The following is a 24,338-nucleotide window of genomic DNA, read 5'->3' as shown; positions in this document are numbered from 1 at the left end:
TCACTTTGCAGATTCTGGTCACCAGAGTAGCAGTGAGTAGCCAAGCTGCTCAAATTGACAGCAGCTGGATGAGCAATAAAGCCTCTGCTGTAATGTCCTTTCTGGGACCGAATATCCCAACCTTCTTGCTCAAAACTGCATTGCCCCTGTGCAGAATGTTGCCTGGAGTGGGCATGCAACTGAGCAAAGCTGCGATTGCCTGGCTTTTCTGGAGTATCGTGCCTTGGTGTCAAAGCTATGCTTATTACTTGTTGGTGTGGGATGAAATCAGGTCTAAGAACATTTGGCCTGAATCACAACTTAAGCACTAAGAAAACTGAAGGTGTTTGGAATGTGTCTTTTGTGGCTTGTTCATTTCTGAAGCAGAATGCTCAGTGAATTCGCAAGTTTTAATGCAGCGTCAGAAAAAACATACTGATACTGTTGTGATACTACTCTAAGTGCTGAGAGAAGAGTCATAGCAGAAGGATAAAAACTCACTGAACTGTTAAGATGTCTCATAATGGATGAGTCAGAAACTCTTTGTTTCCTGCTACACTCTTACCCATTTAGCAGGCTGCAAAACTAGAAAATGGAGCTGTGGATGACAAAGAAGTGATCATTTTTGAAATAATGCCCACAGCTTGCAAGGCAATTGAAAGACATGATTCAGCAATTCCAAAATATCAGGAGGCACACATTTGAGAAATTAAATCCCAAGTTACATTCTGTCTATTTTCAGTAGGCACGAGCATGTTCATTCTGCAGAGACCGCTAGTGGATCCATCAAAGGATGTGTTGTAAATGGCACCAATGGAAAGACAAACATTTTGGGCCTAGCAATCCTCAGTTTGCATCTTTTGTGAATTCCCGTGGGGTGTTTTCTGCAGGGAAGCTTTAGAAAGCAGCACTATTGGTTGAGCATCACAACACAGAACAAGGGCAGCTCAGAGGTTGTTATGAGGCCCAGGCTGAGGGTTACTCACCTTTGTCTCCTGGGAGCCCCACTTACCAGAAATTCATTTCATGTGTACATGATCCAAGTGAGGCATTATCATCTACCACTTAACCCCAAAGATAAAGAGTTAAATGCAGCTTTGGGCCACGTATATGAGATATCAAAGGTACAGGAATTGGCATGGCACTAGATATATTTCAGGAAACTAAAACAAATGACTTCTGTAAGATTTTGAATCTTCCTATGAATTAAAATGTTCTGTGTTTCAACTTCAAGTGTAGGTCAGCAGAGCAACTGTGTAAGAGGTCTACAGGATAAATCATGATTTTTTCTTGTCATTCTGCTGTTTCCAACTGAATGTCCTAAAAACAGAATTGGGAGATGCAAGGTAAAAGGGGAGCCTAGATTCTACTGGCACAATCTGAAAAGTAATTAACAAATAATCCAATTGGAACTTCACAAGGATACATGATTGAGAAAGGGGTTCTTGAGAGCATTATCTACACCAATGTCCTCCTTTATTTCAGGAAGGAATTTTGAAAGAGCTTGAAGGGAAGTAAAATCAGAGAAGAGATGTGAGAACTATTGTGGGAAATGAAAAACAGCTCATAGTGAAAAACTCTGAGAGTGCTGTGTATTTACTTTATCAAGGAACTGATTGAGAAATAACTTAGCTATGATCAGTATGTACCAGCACTGAAAACATATCGTGAACGGAGTTTCCAGTATAGCAGACAAAAGTATAACAAGGGCATTAACTGAGAGGCAGACAGTTCAAATTAGGAATAAGACACTCATTTTTAGCAGCAAATGTAATTGAAGCAATTTACCAAGGACTTCAGTAAATTTTCCATCAATGAGAACACAGATAGAAAGACAGGACATTTTTATACAAGACACCTAGTTGAAGCAAGAATTAATTCATGGAAGTTCAATGACATGTCATATAGAGGAGGTCAGACTGGATTATCACAAATGAGCCATTAGAGCTTTTAAGTCCAAGAATTTTCTGGGAGATTGAAAAGGTATTAACAAATTTTCTTCTAGTAGGATGCCCTTAACAAAGATCAATCTCTCTGTCTATGGATGGATTTCCCATACTTTGCATCACTGCCTTCAGTCTTTCCCAAATAAATTAGATTAGTGTCGCGAGATCAATAGTGATTTCATAGTGTCTTCACTTTTTCAGCCTGCCTCAGTTACTGAAAAAACTGTCTAGTCAAAACATAAAAAAATCTCTTATTCCATTTTTGAAAAAAGATGCCCAATTATATCTCATTACAGAATATTAAAATAATTCATAAGGAAGTCTTAACAAACACAGTAAAATTACCAACCAAGAAATGCTACAACTTCAAAACTTCTTAAAAATTAGCTCTGGATATATGTTTTATCAAGGGCTAGGGAGTTTTACAAAATAATTATGTCTACATTCTCAATTTAACTTTTTTTTTCTGGGTTAGTCAGTGCAAAAGTTTGAGTTAGACCACATGAAAAATAATCTTTGCATACTTTAATAGCTCCATGGATTTTCTTTCACTTTTCAAATATCCCAAACTTGATGTGTGCTAAAACCAAATCTGGAAAATGTCAGTCCCAGAAAGCATGCTTGTCAACTTAATGGCAACCAAAGAAAGACGAGTGATTTTATTGAGAACTGAATTCAGTGGTTATTATAATGGAAATCTTGTCCTATTATAAACCTGCCTGAAGTAAGATGCAAACATTAAGGGACCTGCCAGCAGAAGTTGCCTGGGAGATGTGCTGAAACAGCCTGTCTCATGGTGCCTGAGCTTTTTTTCCCCTGGCTGACTTCATTCACAAGCCTCATCATGCCAGTTTGCTCCAGTCCTTTCCCATCCCTCCCCAGCGATCAGGTGTTGCAACTTATTTGCAATGAGGAGATTTCCTTCTGGGTGAACTTTCTTTTACCTGGCAGAAGAAATTCCTCAGGAATGAATGAAGTCTCACTATCTGTGAAGTAGGTAAAGGATTAGAGATGTCTTTTCAATTTGCTGAAGGTTTCTGGTAAAGAGCACAGCAGCACTCTTTGGGAAGTGCAAAAGAGCACTGACCCCATAAAAGACTATGGAAGATTTTTGCGAGTCCAAACTGGTCATCTGTGTTAGGTATTGGTTATCATTGCCCTTATTCACATAGAAAGTGATATGTGTGATGGCTTCATATTTCTTAGGCTTTATACGAGTCAACCCACACAGCAGTGAAGTGGTAATGTGTTACCCAGCACAGCAACGTGTAAGAAATTCAGACAGACTATCTGCAGTACAGTGAGATCAGCAGAGCTCAAGAGAAATCTGCTTTTTTTTTTTTCTTTTTCTTTCTTTTTTTTTTTTTTTTTCCTTTCCTGTTTCTGTCTTCCTCTCTTTTTCCATGTTTGTACCCTTGAGTTTTTGCATCCATTGTAAGATCTTCAGTTGGAATCTGGAGTAGAATGTGCTGAGTCAGGCACACAGGTGGTTGTCTCACCACCACTTGGAAGAAGCCCTTTGGTGGCTTCTCTTCCAGCTCAGTGTAGGAGAGGCTACAGTTGCTGTGCTGCACACGCTTGTATCCCTGGAGATGCCCACTGCTGGGACATGCTTCTTATTTACCTTTGGTTAGGGTGAACCCAGCCAAAGAGAAAACAGCTTTTAGCAAATGAAATAGTTGGGGGCTGAGAGTGTGGAGTTAAAGAGTGGCTTCTTTCCACAGCGAGTGGAAGCCAAAATGGCTGTGAATCTCATTTCAGCATCTAGCAGAAAAGCAGCCAGCCTGGTAATAGTAAAGATGATAATTGTATGTTGTTTAATCTCATCTGGATTTATCCCCTCCAGCGGTTTCCTGCTGGTAAACCACAGCGAAGGGAGGCAGTAGTAAGTAAACTAGAGGAAGTGAGATGAAATATTGCCTGCTCCTCTGGTTAGTAGGGGACTCATCTGAAGAATATTGCTAATTAAAACCAGTAGTATTTCCCTCTCTCTGAGCTTTCAATAGCAGAGGATGTTTTATCTCACAGAATTGCTTATCTTTTAGGAAAGTCACTGGGACAAAATGCTTGCAATGAGGTAAGTTATGCTTGTGCTTTAAGAGAAACGTGTGAAATGGGTCCCTTGCAGAATGTGAGTAACTGGTTTCACCCTCAGAATGTCCAAATGAAAGGGCAGTTTGGGATTAGAGGAGCAAAATCCACCCTCAGCCTACCTTTGGAACAAGAAACTACCAAACAGCTGTGGTTACTGGAGAAAGGGCTCGTGTGTCCCCAGGCTGTACATGTGGCTCCAAGGTTGCTGGAGCTGCAGGAGCCCAAAACCTTAGGTTTACCTGCAGTGCCAACAGTAGCACCAGCCTGTGGATTGCTTGGTGACTCACAGGGAGCACAGAGCCAGCGGCTGCTTCTTGCAGCTTTCCTCCAGTGTGGCCAGAGGAAGGTGAGGTTGCCTTAAAGGCTTTGCAGTGCACCTCACTTTATTAAATGCCTCAGAACTCAACTGAGCAATGTCAGTGAAGAGGTTTTGTGAGGGAGATGACATCTTTCAGCATTATTGAGGCCTTGTGCTCAGTGCCTACTTACTTCAGCAAGATTCTAGGCTTGTGCCCAAAACTGAGGAAACAAACCTAAATTTTCTTCAGCTTGCCTATTCATGTGTGCCTTGTGTCAGCAAAACATGCCTCATCATGTGGCTACCGGATGTTTTCTCCACCTCCTGCACCACTTCCACAGATCTCACTCCAGCCCACTTCCACCAAAATGAATGGGAAAGTCCATTTTTGGTTGTAGCATTGCCATTGGCAGCAGCCTGTAGGAGATGCTGGATCAACTCCCTGTGTGTTAAGTGTTTGAAGGCTGGCTTCAAACATGGTTGAGCTGAGTAGGCCTTGCCCTGCTCCAGAATTAAATGCGAAGGGGCAAGTGAAGATGTTGCTGAGAAGTGTTGGCATCTGTTCTGATCAGAGGTGTCTGGGCTGTGGCCTGTGGAATGTCCTCTGTCTGACTTCTGTTTGTATGCTCTCTGGCCACTGGCTGAACTGTTGTGGTATGCTCTGCATCCCTATTATCTAAGGCCAGACTGTTCTGCTGCAAGTGATCTATCCCATATCTGAGGCAAATGGCCTTTAACAGACAATTCAAGTGAAATATTGAATGAATTAGAAGCTGAAGTTTATTCTTTCTCCCCACTCTTTTTGATTACATTTTTATGTATATTAGTTTTTAGTTTGGGCAAGGTGTTTCTCTTAGTCACATGCTTTTGTGCTCTAGAGGCTTGAACAGCCCTTTACTATTTTAAGAAGCTCCTGTTTACCTCTTTTCACCTGTGCTCTGTTTTCTGGCCCTTGTTCTTCTCTTGTTGACTCCGTGAGGGTACACAGATGGTAGCCTGGAAGCCAAATGGAGTGATACTGAGGGACTGAGAGAGGGATAATTAAAAAAGAAAGGGAAAAGGAGGGGAGGGGGTTGAAAAGCTGTGCTCACAGATTCTTCTAACAGCAAAACCCTGGTGCATATCAGTGTGCTGGATCTTGTCAAGATGCAGGTAATAAATAATTTTGGGAATGCAACCTACACGCATTTGGCTTGTTGGCTGTAACCATGTAGACCTGTTAAGTGAGCTAGCACCATTCCATCCCAAAGTGCTTTCTGTCAGCTGAGAAGGATCTGCCCATCCACATGCAGTGCCATAGGTACCCTGTGGACATCAGCCTCAGGGGCACCACATCAACAGAATGCTTCAGCATTTCTCACATGCACATTAAGCCCTCTGACACAGGCTGAATTCAACCTGTGTGCAGGAAGGAGTTATTCTCACCACTGCAGTCTGGTAGGGATTAACCAGCATTTTATCACAGGATAAGGAAATGCCATGATTTACAGATAACTTCAGTCAGTTTGTTTACTTTTTTAGCATAGTGCTTTTTGGAATAATAAGCGAAACCCCAAAATATTCTCAGAGAAAGCTGATTTGTATCCAAAGTGCTTTATAAAACGAGACATTAAAAAAAAAACCAGTAAGTAAATGCAAATGCTCTTAGCACACAAAATATTACAGCTCTGTAACCTGTTAGTACAGCATTGTACCAGCTTCCTACGTTTGCACAGGAAATGCAGCCAAGCTCATAAAAAGAACAGTGTAGCCGGGCTGACGATAAAGGCTGCAGAAACCAGCCGCGGTGGAGGCAGCTCAGTCATTAAGCAGGCGGCTCCCGCAAAGGGAACGAGCAGAGGACACCTAGCGGTGGCTGCTAAGGTGGGGAGCTGCTCCTGCAAAGCGCTTGGGCTGCTGGGGGGCACTCCTCGAGAAAAGGCAGCAGCGTTTTCCGATTATCCAGTTTTCCTTCAGAGCAAGAGTTGCAGAGTAAAGCATGACTGTCAGCAAGGGGGGTGTAGTCAGCAATTGCTGTGAGGAGTCTGAGCTCCAGGAAGCCGACTGGGTTTTGAAGTGAAGGAGTCTCGCTGCAGTGAGCGTCCCTGTAAGCAGTGCTGTGAGGAAAGCTTGGGCAGCAGTGAAATCACAAGCGAGTGCTGACAGTCTCACTGAGTGTTCCTTGCACCTCCCGTAATTCCCCATCATTCCACTGATGTTTCCTGGAGAGCTTTTAAAGAAATGAACCTTCCAGGAAGGACATGGTCTGTGATATAATTCAAATGGAAAACACAGTTTTATTCACTTGCAGTTGTTGGGTGAGTTTTATTTTCAATGAATAGTAGTCTCACAAAATCATAGAAATGTTTTGAGTTGGAAGGATCCCTTAAAGGCCATCTAGTCCAACTGCAATGCACAGGGACACCTACAGCTCGATCAGATTGCTCAGAGCCCCGTCTAGCCTGACCCTGAGTGCCTGCGGAGACGGGACATTCACCTCCTCTCTCGGCAACCTGTGTCAGTGCCTCACCACCCCTACAGTAAAAGACTTCCTTGTCACCTAAAATGTATCTTATCCTGAGTACCTTGGATGTTTGGCATACACTTGGAAGTTCCTTTCTATTAAAACCTTCTCCAGTTTTCAGCACGGGGAGGAGAAGCTTGCGGGGCAGCGGAGCGGCATTGCAGGGCAGCAGGCAGCCAGCCGCCCGTGCTGCACCAACCGGTACAACCAAAACAGTACTTGTGCGTGAGATAGGTGCAGGTGGAGGGAAGAATGAGCAGGAGGGCTGAAAAAATGAAACAGCCATGGGTTGTGCTGTTGGGTTCTGTCAGAGCAGCCTTTATTTCCACTGATGTTGCAGGTAGCAAATGGGAGCGAGTGCGTTGGTGCTGATAAGTGTCTTCTGTTTTGCAACTTCCGTGCGCACGGCCTCTTGCAGAACTGGCCGCAGAGCGGGAATAGGGAAATTCAAATCCCCAAACCAGATTTCGGTTTGCCTACCAGAACGCGTGGAGGAGGGAGCGGAAAATGCGGTTGCCCTGCCGAGGCTCATTTGGGAGGCAAACCAGGAGTGCTGAGGGCTGTGCCAAAGGGGGAGAACATCTCCGTTCCTAACCGCCCGCAGTTTGCGATCGGTGCACAGGAGCAGACCTCGCGGGGCAGCTCCAAGAACACGAGCCATCGATACGGGCTTCCTCGGCTCGGAGCTCTGGGTGAGAGCCGCGGGCGCTGGGGGACAGCAGCAGCTGTAAGCGCCAACGGGCGTCGTCGTCCAGGGACTTGACGCGGGGCGAAGGCGCCGCGAGGGCACGGAGCGGAGTTCCGTTGAGGCTCTGCTCAAGCCCTACGGCGACTGAGGGACTCCCATACTCCTTCCCTCGGCCCCACCTGTTGCTCGCCGCAGGCCTCCCAACCCAACGCCGAGGCGCTCCGCCATCCCCTCCCCGCGACCCCCGCCGGGGGAAGGAGGCGGCCGGCACGCCGTGGGGTGGGGCCTGGCGGTTCGGTTGCGCGACAGCGCGAGCTGCCAATAGGGAGTTCGTGCTCCCCCGGGACCGGGCTGGCGGAGCCAATGGAAGGCGGGACCAGCAGGAGGCGGGGCTTGAGTGCGTGCGGGGGACGGAGGGAGCGGGCGTGAGCGGGACTGCTCCCGCCCCTCCCTCCGCCTCCCCTCCCGTCCGGAGACGGAGCGCACTCGAGAGCCAGCGCCGGGCAGAGCGCGAGGGAGCGAGAGGCGACCGGAGGAGCGGCGCGCGGGATCCCAGCGGTCACCCTCTGGCCGCGTTCGTTCGCTGCTCCGCGCCCCGAGAGACGGACAGAGAAGGAGGAGCGGCGAGGGGGCGGCGGTGCCCGCGTGGGCGATGGGGGTCCCGAGGCTGGAGCGAGGGCTGCGGCGGCTGCAGGTAAGGGAGGAGCGGAGCCGGCGCGGGCGGGGAGATCTCTGGGGACGCGGGAGCACTTCTCCCCGCCGGGTGCCTCGGGGGTCCCCGTGCTGCGCGCGATGGAGCTCCGCTTCGGCTCTGCGGGCCGAGGGGCGGCAGCGGTCCGGCGCAGCGCCGGAGGGGATCGCTCGCTTTCCGAGTGGCGCCGCGATCCGCCGTATACGTAACGCCCGGCGCCTCGGGGCGGTCCTGCCCCGCTGGGAGCAGCTCTGCTCTGGCACGGGGCTCCGAGCTTCGAAGCTTGCTGTAGGGATCGTTGCAATCGTGGAGTTAGTTTGCCCGGAGAACGGTGCTCCGGGGCCGGCCGCTGCTGCACCTCGCGTCGAGGAGAGCGGTGGGAGGCTGTTCAGCCCCTGCTGCTTCTTGAAGTGGATTTCGTGCTTTTTATTTAGTTACCGCGTATGAGCCTCAACCTGCGTTTCCATCTGTATCATTCAGCGCTCTTTGTTGCCATGTATTCCTCAGGGGTGGCTGCTGCGCTCCGTTTTCCAAACTCACCGCTCGGTTGGCTACCTAAGAGCCACTCGGGATGGACCTGACGCGGGTCTGTTCTTACGGCCCTGTCGCTTTGGGGGCCGCGTGTCGGTGCGGGTGCGGAGGCAGCTTTCCCGGCAAAGACAACTCCGAAGTTGCCAAATGTCAAATGCGGCTGTTAGCGGACACGGAGCTGGGCAGGCGATGGGTACCGGGTCGCTTTAATGCGTTGGTAGTCCCAGTGTCTGCTTTCGGTCCGGCTTCGCTAGGGGAAATGAGTTTGTGTTTTCTGCATCATAAAAACTAGAAGTTAACAGAGAATTGCTTACATTAATTTTCCCAAGCTCTTTTGTGTGTGGCTTTCACTTCTACGAGCTAACGCTAGATGGCTTTCTTATCTCAGATATCCCACGGAGAAGGGAAGCGTGTAATCTGTTTCTGCAGCCTACTATTTCTGTTTTTGTCTATTTTGTTCTTTCGTGTGAATAGTAAACTGCCTTCTGCATCAGTTCGGCGCTGATGGGAGCAGAGCAGAATTTAGTTTGCTTACTGGCTGACATCATTCAGCTATTTGACCTGCTTGTCTTCATGCTTATGGACAGTATTTCCTACATGCTGCTACCAACAGCTAAAGGAAGTTTATTTGGTTGGAAGATAGTTCTGAACAATATTTACATTTCTTTAAAGGAAGGCAGCTGCATAGGAAAGGCTGTTTGAAAATTGACAGAAGCAACAAATCAATCTCAGTTATTACTGAGTCAGGCTGTATTTTAAAAAGGGCCACAGTACACTTGTCAGCTAATTTTTCTTCAGATCCTATCCATAACTGCTTTGGACAGAAATATTTTAGAGACTGGATTCAGGAACACAGGGCATTGCAGCCTGCTGGGGATAGGAATGCATAGGCCTGATGCTCTATTTGTCTTGTTCTTTAGTCTTTCCAAAACTGTGCCTGTTAGCAGTGGACTCCAGCATTTCCTCTCTATCTCTTTGCTACTATCTCTGAGATACTTAAATCTGATCTTTGAAATGTTTCATTATTAATGCAGAAATGTTTAAATCATCATGAGCGATGATGTGTTAGGGATGTTTAAGCACCACTTAAGCTCCACAACAGTTTATTTATAATTTATGTACCATTCATAAAAAACAAGATCACGGGGAAGGCTCTGAATGTGTATTGCCTTGGTTTGGTAAGTCCATTGTGTTAGTTTATCAGGTCATGCAGCACTTTAGATGTAACAAGAAGGAATATGTGCTTGTAAAGATGCCAGGCTGTTTCACCAATCATGTTGGATCAATTAAAGGTGTCATTCATATATGCCAAGGGTATGATGTGAAACCTAGAGCTAAACAAAACCTTATTATTTATTTGTTTTTGGCTGGCATTTGCTTACTGTGCCAGTCAGACTATTCTTTAAGATTTCTGTTTTGTTATCATAAGAGAAAGATAATTCAGTCTTTCTTGTGGGCACTTACTGATAAGCACTATTACCCAAGTGCATTGTGAAATATTATTGCAGATGTTGAGTGAAACCAGGAACTAAGCAAAGCAGTGGTCACACAGGCAAAGCCTCTTTTACTGCCTGATGACCTTTACAAGTGAACTGAGGCAGTTCTTTCATCACTGTCAGCTTCACGTTGGGCATGGTAGCCGGTCATTGCCCCTAAGATTGTTATGTGCAGAGCAGCAGTTCTGTCTGCAGGAAGAAGTATTTGCTCCTTGCCTTGACTAAGATTTCAGTTAAGTGGCTGGCTGTTAAAATATTACCAGTAGGTTCATGCATTTTACTGATGAGTGTTGTAGTTTGGTAAAGAGGAGTGAGAAATACATCTTGTATTTTCTTACTAACGTTGCAAGTTCCTGGTTGTGGAAGGAGGGTGGAGTGCTGGGTTATCTTGTTTCTCACATTAGTCATCCAAAATTACCTAACAGTGGCCATCCTGACAGCTTGAAATGAAGTCATGGTTTGGTGAATGTTCCTTTCTCTTTCACTGCAATTTTTTGCTTTAAAGTGTTTTACTTCTATATTCCATTTGTGCTCAAGCTTGGTGGTGATTTGGGCAAGCAGCACTGTGAAGCAGTGAAGTAAAGAGGAGATGGCTGACTTTATTTGTTGTGGTGCTGTACTTAAAGTAAAAAATATCAATATGCTGAGCAGCATAATTTGTATTCAGTCTTTAAAACATTACTTCCTGTAAAGTTAAGAAAAGTATCACTTGCTCTCTTTATTTTTAAGAGGAATTTCATCCTCTTATAAATCTGAATGGTTCAGGAAATTTAGGCTTGGGATGCACCTCAATATTTTTCTGCCCTGTTTGGGCAAATACTGTAATAACTGTCTACAAATCTGAGAACCCAGTACCAAGCTCCAATTATGGAATTTGCATTCACTAGGTGGAGAAGCATGTTTAACACTTTTCTACTAAAGAAACACTATTTATTTTAAATATAGACTGTGCTAAGAATACCATTAATTCTTCATAACGCTTGGCAGTGGTGCCATATGACTTGATTTTTTTTCTTAAGAAATGTTTGGACTTTGTATTAATTAATCTCCTGAATGTGTAATGAATATAATCAGCAGCTGCTCCATCTTTTTGAACCCACAAGCAAACAGCCTTCCTGGATCTGTTGTGAAACATTTTAAGAATAGTAGGTGTTTGAAAGGAAGTAGACATTGTTTTAGCTACTGTTATCTGGAGAGTTTTGGATTCTTGAAGAAAATGACCTGTACTTGCTTAAGAATAGTTTTCTTTATTTGTTTAGGACTAAGAGACGTAATGAAGAAAGATGCTGCAGTGGGAGGAGGGAATCCCTTGGAAATAAGGGAATCTAGAAAACTCTGTAGGAGAGGTATCAAGCTCTGCTGTAGTAGCTAGGAAGGCAGCAGTAGCTGAAGTTGTTCTGACTTCCCCTCCCCCTCAGCAGCTCTGTGAATTCAGATGCTTGAATAAAATTCTGAGCACGGGAGTTGGAGTTCTGCTACTGACTTTGATTCTTTTCTTACATAATGTCTTCATTTGTTGCCCTGAATCCTGCAGTGTGACATATCCAGCTTTGCAGACATTTTTATAATCCTCCCATAGCTTTTGCCATTCCTTCATTCTTCCCCCTCTCCCTTCACTCCCTGTTGCCCCATAACTTCTCGCTGACATGGTGCCTATTGACTTTGATGATGCTTCCTGCTGCCTCATCTTCTAGGTAGCTTTTTGAATCACAGGAATTTCAAAATATAACTTCCCAGATTTAAGTGTCATGAAAATGGTTTGATGGGTTTTATGTTAGAGGATACATAATACAGATACAGGGCTGTGATACAAATCAACAATCTGGGCTGCTGTTTCCCTTTTGGTTTACTAACCTCTATCTTAAATCTGATAGAGCCTATGAAGCTGTTTGCTTTTGTTTTGGGGTTTTTTATTTTTTTATTTTTATTTATTTTTATTTTTTAACTTGGCCTTCGCTTATTCTGTATGTTGAGAGTGGAAAGGAAATTCTGAACTACCATGCAGTTACCCCTATTTTGTCCTTCAACTTGGATTTTCACACTTATTCCCATCACATCTGATAAGGCTATGAGAATTAAGTGGCAAGTAAGGGGGATAAGAACATAAAGGGGGAGTAAGAAGTGAATATGGCTTTCAAATGCATGTAGTATTGAAATCCTCGCTGCTTTTCTTTTTCCGTTCTCTTGGGGGAGTAGAAATGAATTCTGCAATTAATGCATAGTTAGCAAAACTGTCACTGCAAAAGAGTGTTCTCTCTATCTCTTACATTTTGTGGAGGAGGCATTTGTGAAAGATAGGAAATCCTACTCTGGTCTCTCTTTTTTCTTGTTTTTTTGTTTTTGTTTTACTTGTTTATTTATTCATTTATATATTTATTCATCTAAGAACTAATCTCACAGTTCCTCTGTGATTATTTTCTGTTGTGATTTTCAGTTCAAAGCCTATTATTTCCTACTTTTAGATACCTAAAGAACATTCAAGGAAACAAGCAAGTATTAAGTATTTTTCTAGGCTCTAAGCACTGAAAAATGAATACTTGACATGTACTGCAATATGAGAATTCACACTAAATGTGTGTGACATAAAGTGGGGGGAAAAAGTGGGAACAATGTGTCTTTGTATATGCATACATCCTAATGCATAATGTGATATCGTATATAGTGTGTATGCAAGCATACATCTCTTATTGTAGTGGCCAGCTGCTCTAGAAGAATTAGGAGCAGCTTAAGGTGATCAGGTTATCTCGCTGCTCTGCTGTAGTAAAGTAAGCCTTTGTGAGGTTGTCAGGACAACAGCTTATTATTTTTAGTCCTAGTGTGTTGTGTGTCTTTTTTTCCCCCTCTATAGCAATGAAGGGAGCTGTTTCAAAGAGTGGTTGTGTTGCCACGCGAGGATTGCCAGCTGTGATTTGGGTTCAGCAGGATGCTCTGGGTTTGTCATGTAAAAATTCTAATTGATGATGAATGCAAACCCAGTGTGAGAACAATTTCATTCATTGGACTAATGCAAAACAACCCATTGTATTTATAAACCCATAGCCTTTTTTCTCAGCAGTATTGTTATTACTCTTCTGTTCTCTTCTATCTGAATCCCAGAGAAAAATGTTTTATGTTTGGCAGTATGGAACCTGTGATATGAGCTGAGACAAGATAGGAATTAGTTTATGTCAGCATGCACTAGTCTGACACTGGAAAGCTAATAAGTGAAACCACTGGGAATTTCTGTTAGTTTACTTCATTGTATGTTTCACAGAAATGTGGTATGCAAATGGTGCTCCATGAGAAACTATACAGTTACTGTGTTAATTTTGCCATTTTGAAGGAACACTAATCTCATTGTGCAGCAAATGAGGGTGGCAAGCTGAATGACTGAAAGGTGCTTCTCAGCACGCGGTGCAAGAGTGGCAGTAATCTTGGCTGAAATAACTTAAAGGTTATTTGTATGTGTATGGGAACTGTTGAGTTGTGGCCTGAACCACTGATTGAGCACCTGGGGAAAGGACCTGGTCAGCCCTGGGAGCACAGGTGAAGGCAATTCAGCTGTGTGACTGGAAGGGGTGGAGCCTGGCTGCACCTCTCTTAGACCTCATTTAAGGGCTGACTGCCACTGGCAAAGGATCTCTGGTTGGAGATCCCTCCCTTGTGGAGTCCTTTCTGCAAGCCTGGACTTTCAGAGATGGGTGAGCGCCTTTACTTTACCTGTGAAATATCATATCCATGCTGGTCCCCTTGCTGTTACATTCCTGTATTGCCTTTCCACCATGTTAATCTGTCCAATTGCTACAGTTTGTCTAGGACTGGGAAACTTATTGGGATATTTAGCCAGAACCGTTATATGAGGAAGGCTTTCAAATAACTGTGAGGATTATTTTTTTTAAATCTTAATGTGCTAACACACAGGATTTGTTTTGACACTTCCATAGTTGCCTTCATACTGCTGATATAAAGATATCCCTTAGTCTGATCCTCTAAGTCTTTGATCTGGATTGATCTATATAAGTCAATTAAATGATGTCCAAGTAGCTAAAATCCCTCATCAGAACAGTAACATTCTACTGCAAATTCCTTTTTTTGGGCAACTGAAACAAGTTTATTCACAGAGTAAATTGACAGAACTATGTAGACAGCTGTAGAAACTGCCTAACAGAATCAGAAACTATTGGGATAAACCTGTGAATTCTCAAATGTTTTCTCCCTTACTTGACAGTTAGTCTGGAGGTGGTTGTCTTCCTCCTCTCAGATTCACTGCTACTCTGCAACTTTCTTGGTATGTTTGTACATTTCTTTCAGTCACACAGCCTTGTTTGCATAGGAAACCATTTCAAATTCATCTACTTGAAGATGATGAGACTAGTGGGGTAAACAGTGCTTGCTGTAATCCATAGCAGTGTGAGAACAGGTTTATTTCTACTTCAAGTGTGGAATTTAACCAATTTGCTAAGGGAAAGAGATCAGATGAGGTTATCTGGGTTGGTCAAGAGCTGTAAAGATGGTTGTTCAGAATGCTACAACAAAAAAACAGACAAGCAAATATCTGCTGAGCTCCAACAGTGTTTTCTAGATGAGTTGAGGTTGCTACTGTTAGGGTAGAGGGAGTTGCTGGGAGCCTGAACTTTTGGTAACCTCTTCCCTGAAAAATCATTATTGTCATTGGAGCCTTCTGAATAAAGGGCAAGCACTGCTTCATTAGCCCGTGAGTTTCTGAGACTTGATAATTTTGCTAATGTCAGTGCTTCTCTCACTCAGGGTGCTTTGGACTTTTTCTCCGTGGTTATGTAACTTCTACTAATGAAGTTCCTGTAGGTGTAATTATCCTTGATCTTCTCTATCAAATCTTGCTGAGTCAAACGACAGGCTCAAAAATTATTGTGGCAGAGGGAAGAGTTTCACTGTACGATTGGATAAAGCTTGTTGCCTTGTAAAATAGTTGTTAGAAGCACCTGACTATTCTTTTGCTTCATACAGCCCTGCAGCAAACAGGTATTTAAATTCATAATGTTATTTTTAATTTTACTCTTGTAAAATTTTAGCTTTTAAGTACTGCTAAATATATAATAGTATACTATCAATTATAGAGTGTGCTGTTGTTCCTGGTAATGTGCATACAAACTGTCCTTGTATGTGCAAGCAGTTAACTGAATATCTGCCTTGCTCTATATCTATGGAAATACAGTAGCTGCATGTTAAAACAGAACATTTGCATATATGCATAGTGATATTTTCTCCTAGGAAGTAGATGTTGGATGTCATGTTTTCCTCTTTCTTATGTAGACTACTCAGCAGTGTTAGCATTTGCTCATTTGACTATGTTCAGGATGCCTGTAGGTCAGAGGTGTTTAAAACTGCAATTTAAGCTTCTCCTGAGCCAATTCTTTTCTTTACCAGCTGTCTCAGCCACATCTTTCAGTATGATATTTGTTTGTGACAGCTCCAGGAATAACTGTGGGAAAAGTAATAATGCGCATCTCAAATATGTTAGATCCTCCTCACTGTGACTTAATATGAGATTACATGGTTGGGGGAAAAACAACACAACTAAGAAAAACCTGCCAAAAAACAAACTGTTGTTCATGGACACCCTGCAAGTCACCTTTGGGTCACTGTGAAAACTTACTCAACTAGAAATCCAAGTGGAAGTCAACATATTTGTTGCATTTGTGTACGAAGGAGTAATAATTTATACTGATAAGTAGTAACAACTTCCTTTTTAGTAGTTCTTCATTCTTTGTTAAAGCATGAAATCTTTCCCATTGCATAATTCATGCATAAAGGGGATACTTTTGAGTTTCCTTGCTTTGGTGGTGAAATAATATCTCTTTCCATGGACTATATCTGCAGATGCTAAAATTTGAATCTTTTCTGTTTTATGTATAAACATTCTTCATCTGTGTCCTCTTCCTTTAGAGGAAGAAATCTATTGCAATTGTTTCTTTGTTGTGGTTTTTTTTTTTTTAAACTTAAGCTATCATTAGATAGCCCTCAGTGAAGTCCATGAGTATCTTTTACATGTTGCTTATTGATAAGTTTGTGGCCTTTCTGTATATTGCTTAAACAATAAATTCTATTAGCTAAGATTTAATATTGCTTATGGCAGTTTGTTCATCATCTGTCTCTGTTTTAACCAGGCTTTTAGCATGATTTCACGGTGTCTGTATAATCAAGTTGCAATGTTATCTTTCCAGTGGGAGGAGTAGAAGAATGGAAAAAGTGGCTGGATTGTCAGGCTTAAGAAGTTTACAGTCAGTGGTTCATACTTTGCCCAAAGACCAGTTAGAAGTGGCTGGGGACCTATCTTGTTTAGTACCTATGTCAGTGACCTAGAAGAGGAAATGGGTCCTGTCCTCATCAAATTAGAATGTGACATCACATTACAGAAGTTGATATGGCCAAGAACAGTGCTCTATGACTTAGATTGGAGGAATGGCCCATAATAAACATCGTGACCTGCAAGAAGGATAAATGTAAGGTCTTACGCTTGGGGTGGGGGTTGTAGAATCTCTTGCAGTAGTACATGCTGGGGACTGCCTGCTGGGAAATAGATTTGCTGAGAAGGACGTGAGTCAATGTGCCTCTGTTCTGTAAAACCATGCAGATTACTCTGAAAGTAATGCCTCCTATTTCATTTCTGTGGAAACTGCAGGGGATGCTTTGAGCACAGTAACACTATTTGATGGAGTAAATTCTCAGCTACAAAATGTTGGTGTGAATTCAGTGCTTTGGGAGTTGAGTTAGATGATGTCCCAAGAGCATTCTAATGTGAATTATTCCATATAGTACCACGTTCACTGATGATAGTTGGTCTGATAATTGAGAATTTTAGTTGATGTTCCACTATATTGTTTGTACTTCATCTATTGTGGTACAAAGTATTTCTCAATTATGGTACTGGAAAGATTTCTATTTAAGCCCAAGAAATAGTCTTTTGTACTTGCGTTGTGTATTCTTGGTTTAAACCAGTTGACAAGTATTCCCAAAGAAGTTATTGGCAGTTAAAATGTTATAACTATAATCCATAACAAAGGAATAAGCACTTGAGAAATGTCATTTTTTCAGATATTGCTTCAGATATATATTGCTAACCTTGTCACTGAATTCTAAAACATGATTAGCAATACTAGAATTTGAATGTGTGAACATCTGTTGAACTACTCAATTGGATTTCTTCCAAAAAGGTTGTCTTACTGTTAAAGAGCAGGACAAGCTGAGTTTGAAATTGACTCTGAGCCTGTCAAAACTGAATTTATATCTAACTCTCTTGTTCTGATTACTAGATTTATTATTGTCAAACTTCTAATGATCTATGCTGGAATTACCTGTGCAACTGCTAAAAAAGAAAAGGTTGTGATAAGTCTTAGTTTAAAAAAACTGAACTAAAGTGTTCAGTTCTGAAGGGAGGTGCTGCCTGTATCTTTTTATGTTTAGTCTTACCTCTTAGGTTCATTAACCATAAGGAAAAGCCAGGAGTACCTCAAAAGATTGAGATGATTTCTGTTCTTGGTCATCCAGCTCCACAGTAATTTACTTTAAAATATTTCTGCGCTTACCAATACATGAAACAGATCTTTGTTCTGGTTTTTATATGTTTGAGATTTAAAAAAAAAAAAAATCAAGATTTTATATAGCATTCAGTTTCAGTATGGAAGACAATGTATAGATGTGCTGAGTTGAGCAAAACAAACAGGAAAGGGAATGGAAAGAATTTCTTTTAGTGTAAACCTCCTTTACGGTGAAATAATCCTGATAGCGCTCCTCTGTTGGCAGAGGGTTACAGATTTGCTTCTGATGATTTGCTAAAGATGGGAAGGAATTTTTTTTATCCACTTTTTGGAAAGGATACAGAGAAACTCAGTTTGTCCTTTTGAGTCATATTTTCAACAGGAGACAAAACTTTAGATTTATAAAATTGTCAGATCTCAAAAATTGTTGAATTCTAAGTCTGATGGTAAGTACAAATGGGCAGTCCTAGCCTGGAACTTTCTTTATCCTGAACTCAAGTATTTGCATAGTTGTTAATGTTACTGCTTTATTAAACAACTGCATCATTGATCTCTTTACTAAACCAGTTCCTTTCAGTTTTGATTTACTGATGTTGCCTGTGGGTTTTTTGTATTTTTGCTTGTTTGTTTTTTTTCCTTCATCCATCTTGTGTGATGGAAGGCTCTTCCAGGGACTTGCTTTACTGAGGACTAGAATTTTTTTTCTTCTAACCTCTATTTGCAAGACATGCTGAGATTAAAGATCCTGTTCTCAGAAATTGTCTGCAAAAAGTCACCTAGTCCAATTCCCCTACAATGAACTGGGGCAACTACAGCTAGATCAGGGTGCTCAGAGCCCTGTCCAAAGACAGGGTATCCACTGCCTCTCTGGACTGCTTGTCCCAGTGCTTCATCACTCTTACTGTAAAAAATTTCTCCATTATACCTAATCTAAGTCTCCCCTCTTTCGGTTTGAAACTATTTTCCCTTGTATCACAATGGATCCTGCTAAATTGTCTGTCTCCTTCTTTCTCGTAGTCCCCTTTTAGATACTGAAAGGCCGTTATCAGGTCTCCTTGGAGCCTTCTCTTCTCCAGGCTGATAGGAGAGGTGTTCCATCCGTTGGATCCTTTGGATGTGCTCTAACAGGTCCGTGTCTCACCTGTACTGAGGATTCCACATCTGGATGCAGTACTCCAGATGAGACCTCAGTGCGGAGAAGAGGGGCAGGATCATGTCCCTCATCCTGCTGGCCATGCTGCTTTTGATGCAGCCCAGGATACAGCTTTCTGTACTGTGTGGGCACATTACTAGTTCATGTCTAGCTTGCTGTCTACCAGTACCCCCAAATCCTTTTCAGCAGGGCTGCACTTAATCCTTTCTTCTTAAAGCTTATACTGATATTGGGGGTTGCCGTAACCCAGGTGCAAGACTTTGCGCTTGGATTTGTTGAACCTCATGAGGTTTACCTTGGGCCCACTGCTCAAGCCTGTATAGGTCTCTCTGGTTAGCATCTCATCCCTTGAGTTTTTCAACTATGCTGCACAGCAATATCCTTATTTAGCTTATGTACTTTTCCTTTCTTCCTGATTTTACTGTCAGACCTAATTTTTCTGAGGTTAATCTAGTCAAAAATTTAACTAGTCTTTAAATAAGACAAACATTTAGTTTTTCTTATGCAGTATGTTGACTGGGAAACAGGTCCTTCTCTGTACTTGCTCTGTGGGTTGTTTTTTTTTTTTTTCATTATGCCTAAGAAGAATTTAAGCAGTGTTTTATGAAGAATTATCTGGCAAATAAAGTGGCATTGAAGTATTATTTCTACTGGAAACATTGTGCAATTCTGTGTTCTTGTTGAGTACAGTGTCACAGTTATTCATTCTGATGAACTACCAGACGGAAAAATTCTCCTTTCATTCTTGAATGAATGATTTTGCACACAAAAGTGAAATGAAATTATTCCTCAAATCTCACTTTGTTCTTTTTCAGTAACATTTTGACCTTCCTTCACAGTGCAAGTGCTTTCCAACTGTGTTATATTCAGATTTCATTAGCAGCTTCCATTTAGTGTCAAGGCCATTATTGAAAATATGAACTAAGACTGGCTTCATTATTGATCTTTGGCTTCATCTAATGAACTACATTATTTCTTGCATTTTTCAGGATGGTGTGTTTTCTCTTGTTCTGTTTTCAGTATGGTACTGTGTCAGGTACTTTCTTTGTTCCAGGTTGTATGAACAGCTTTCTTGTTTTTCTTTTAATACCATTGATGAGTTGATCTAGGAAAATCACGCTGCTATGCAGAGCTCACAGGATCCCAGCTGAAGCAGTAGTATTCACGAACATATCAATGAATGTAAATGATGTGGCTTACATATCAGATAGGGACAAATTAGGGATAAATTAAAATGCAGTAGTAGCAGCATTGCACCCTGATTTACCTAAACTTTACTCTTTAATTGCGTGGCATTGTTTGTTTTTACAGTTTTGCTTTGTTTTTCAGGTTCAGTTTGAGGTTTAAGGTGGGAAAGAAAAGGTATCCCCTGAGCCAATTCTCTCCCCCTCATTTATCTTCAGTTTCCTCCTTGTTAAGGCAGTATGTGTGTCTTCTACATTACTGACTAGAGAATTCACAGATTACTATGTTGTAGAGGTTGTGTGTTTTTTTTATTTTCCTGCATGTTTTATTTTCTTGCTTTTTCTTGCTGCCGTGGTCTTATTCGCGTTCTCATAGCTGATTATATACCAATGGTTTTGTTACAAACACCAAAATAAGCATGCAGCTTCCTATATTTGCTTTATATTGATCGCTTTACTGATTTTGTTTGTGGTTGTTCATTTTTACCAGAATCATTGTTCAATTCCACTGAAGTTGATAGAACATATGAAATTGTAAAAAATACTAGTTTGTTAAATTTTCCTGGTAATATCTGAATAAGCTTTTGGTGACAGACTTTTATTAGTTATACTGGTCTTCAGGCCTATCTTTTTACTCCTCTATATATTTATAATAAGCAAACTGTTGTACTGATGTAACTCCATCTCCCACCTTGAGAGTCAATTTTCTCTCCTGATGGATGTTCTGAAAAATCTTTACTAGCATTCCTTACTAGCACACCGTGAAAGAGTAGTGCTGTGTTGTAGGTAGCTTAACTTCTTTCATCTGCTTATACAATATGAAGAAAAATATCATTCAGAAAAGTGGAATGAGAAAAAATCAGAAGTGGAAATACAGACAGAAGCCAAAGTGTTGAGCATTTTGGAAACAGGTTTTGCTAAGGAAGGCTTTGATGCTAACTGTTCAAAACTGTGAAAGCAATTCATGTTCTGTTATTGGAGCTTGAGTATGATAGCTCTGCGTTGCCAAAAGACTAATGACTAAAGTGACACCAGAAGACTTAATATTTGTGATGGTCTATCCCCTAGTCTGTTCTTCCAGGAGGACAAAATCAAATTTTCAGGATGGACTGAAAATTGTTATAATTTCGTGCCTTCTGATATAGTTACATAATCATGGATTATAAAGTGATTTGGATCTACTTTTTGGTGTGGGCTTTTTCTGGAGATGAGGAGAGAACTCCTGCCCTTGATAGAGCTAGATACCATTCAGTGCTGTGTTATGGGTGTGGTTTGTGACACTGGCTTCACGGCTACAAGGCATTGCTCTAAATGAGCTGCTGCAATTTTCAGACTTGTATAGCAAATCACATATAATGTAACAGGAAAATCTAACCTGAAGTAAGGTCATTGTTTCAGTGTTAAATAAAGTAGATCTTTCTCGCCATTTAAATTTTTCTTACAGTTAAAAAACAAAATGGAACTAAAAATTGTGACAAAAGCCAATAAAACCTGTGAATGTTATGATCATCTTATGTGTTCTGTTAAATGGAACTGATTGTTAAGATGTGCCAAATTATGGCTAAAGATTTTGAGGGTACCACTGCTAATTCATCACTTAATAAACAAAAACTGCTTTTTTTTTTATTCAGACTGTCACATCTACTCTTTCAAGATTATGACTGTCCTTCAGGATTTGCCTGTGTTTAAGGAAAGATTACTACTGCTGGAGTGGGCTCTTGGTGCAATTTTATGCCATTCACCTGAAGTTACAAAAGAATTGTGGAAATAAATTGAAGACAAGACCTCCAATGTATGATCACTTTAAGAGTGGAAAAATGGATTTTCTTTATGCTTTGTTTTGGTTTGGAATTATATCTAATAAGTTACATATGATCCATTTTTAGCTTCTGTTGTACAAGTTTGAGAGAAGTCCTACTCTACCACTAATCTCCTTTCTCAGAGCATTGCAAAAGAACTGTGGTGCTTGATCAGATACCAAATGTGTGTTCAGATACTTAGAACATATCACAGTCTGTCTCCCCACCACCACACACCCACATGCACATTTTCTTTCATTGTTAAAGCTTAAAATATAATATTACTGATGTGAGAGACTATATATTAGGAAGAAATTCTTTACTGTCAGGGCAGTGAGACACTGGAACAGGTTGCCCAGAGAGATTGTGGATGTCCCATCACTGGAAGCATTCAAGGCCAGGCTGGATGGGGATGTGAGCAACCTGGTCTGGTGGGAGGTGTCCCTGCCTATAGCAGGAAGGTTGGAAACGGATGATCTTAAATGTCCCTTCCAACCCAAACCATCTGTGATCTCTGGTGCAATACCAGATACTTTAATGAATTATTACCAAGACAGTAGTCTTGTTTTTGTCTTGTAAGACATTGTTTATTTCAGCTGTTAATTGCTGTTATGTACAACAATGTCTTTTTGTGTTACTATTTTTTTCTCCCTACCTGTGTGTATGAATTTGCACTTCTGGAGATTAAGATGCAGGAAGGAATTTGAAGACATTTTCATTTATTGGAAAGCTTTGGTTGTGGAGAAAAGGTAGTGAATGGTTGTGTGGAGGGTATGGGATTGAACTGTGTTCTTCTGTTCAGCTGTTGATGACTTAAGGAAATAACTGTCAGACCTCTACTTTCCATTTATTCCCCAGGAAACTCCTTTCTGCACCTTTTCTTTGAAGGAGGAACTTCAGCACACACATGCTTTATTTTGCTTTCAAATTGTTTTATTTAACTGTAGTGTTCTGGCTCTTAGTTTGCTTCTACCTTTCCCCAAGAAACTAATAATTCAAAGTCAGCTCAAATCCTAATGGGATTACTTGCTTGGGAATAAACTGATAGAAACAATTGTACTGAGCCTTTTGGAGACAGTAGCTTCAGAAGCACTAAAACAAAATTGCAACTAATTACCAGTAGCTCAGGTGATTTATAGCAACAATATAAAAACTCTTACAGTTGAACTGACCGCAGTAAAGCCTTGCAGTTGTGAGATGTTATGAAACATAAAACTTCAGCTTCTAATTAAATGTTTATGACCTTCAACCTTTTTGGCAATAAATTAAGAAAAATTCTGTTCAGAATGCATTTTTCTCTTAAACTGTAACAACATAATTTCTACTCTTATACTCTCCTCTTCCTACGTAATCTTTCCTTCTACAATAAAACTCTTTATGGCCTTTACTCCATGCTCTATTCTGTCTCCTACACCCTTCTACTGACTGCCATTATCCACTTGTGGGATAACAATCACCTTTCTTTGTTGAATAACTGTAGGCCTATGGTACAGCAGCATAACTCACTCCAACCCTGGATATGTTACTGTACCCAGAGGGGCAGAGTGTGTTATTCATTTAACCAGAGGCTGGAGGCAGAGCATACATCCTGATGAAAGGCAGCTGACTGTTAGCTCACAACTTCTGCCTGGAAAGCGTGTACCCAGATTTGTTTCCTGACTGCTCATGCCTGTAAGGTTTCATGTTTACTTCTGCCAAGGGGGCATGCTCAGCCTTTGATTAGGCCAAAAGCCCAGGTTACCCATTGACTTCTGGCAAATAAGTGAGATTACTTATCTTGCAACATCTTGTATGGTACATCTTGTATTAGTACAGCACCTAATGTAGAAAATTTAGGGCAAAATGAGATTTCTTGTTGGCTTTGAATTCTTTCCTCTGATGCAGTGGTCTTTCATCAATAGACAATGGTTTTTACTCTATCCTTTCAAGCAAGTTAGAAATGAATGTTTTTCTCTCTCATCAATTTGAGGGTAAGTCAACCTATAGAACACAAAGTGGTCTTGTATGTTTGTTCTTAACTCAGTGGATTTTAAGTGCCTGAATGCTTTCTAAGCTACAAATCTTAGCCTTTTGTTTCTGTTTGGTACCTGCAAGTACCTGCAAGCTTTATCACATAGTATGGGAACTGTTGGGTTGTGGCCTGAACCACTGATTGAGCTTTTGGGAAAAGGACCCTGTCAGCCTTGGGAGCACAGGTGAAGCCAGTTCAGCTGTGTGACTGGAAAGGGTGGAGATTGGCTGCACCTCTCTTAGACCTCATTTAAGGGCTGACTGCCACTGGGAAAGGATCTCTTTCTGGAGATCCCTCTGTGGAGTTTTCCCAGTGAGCCTAGATTGTTAGAGACAGGTGAGCACTTTTCCTTTTTCTTTGTAGTGCCTTTCTATTGTGCTTTGTTATTACACCTCCTGTATTGCTATTCCACTGTGTTGATCTTTCTGAGGGTTATACATGTAAATGAAATATTTAAGTAAAGTCTGGT

General features: G+C 41.6%; 1 protein-coding gene across 5 annotated transcripts in view; it reads left to right on the top strand.

Annotated features, from left to right (window-relative positions):
• The first annotated feature begins 7,952 nt into the window (after nucleotides 1-7,952).
• Nucleotides 7,953-24,338, top strand: part of SIPA1L2 (signal induced proliferation associated 1 like 2) — a 141,373-nt gene continuing 124,987 nt past the window's right edge. For 3 of the 5 annotated variants that reach the window (XM_048935151.1, XM_048935150.1, XM_048935147.1), the window contains exon 1: nucleotides 7,953-8,202. The gene's annotated coding sequence lies outside the window, so the exon portion shown is untranslated. Of the gene's footprint in view, nucleotides 8,203-23,804; nucleotides 23,829-24,162; nucleotides 24,206-24,338 lie in introns of those variants that run through there. The other 2 variants (XM_048935149.1, XM_048935148.1) reach the window with 2 other exon arrangements.

Source organism: Lagopus muta, chromosome 2 (genome assembly GCF_023343835.1).
Source record: "Lagopus muta isolate bLagMut1 chromosome 2, bLagMut1 primary, whole genome shotgun sequence".
Taxonomy (NCBI): Eukaryota; Metazoa; Chordata; class Aves; order Galliformes; family Phasianidae; genus Lagopus; species Lagopus muta.
Note: the sequence above shows the minus strand (reverse complement) of the source record. Positions and strands in the feature narration are given on the sequence as shown.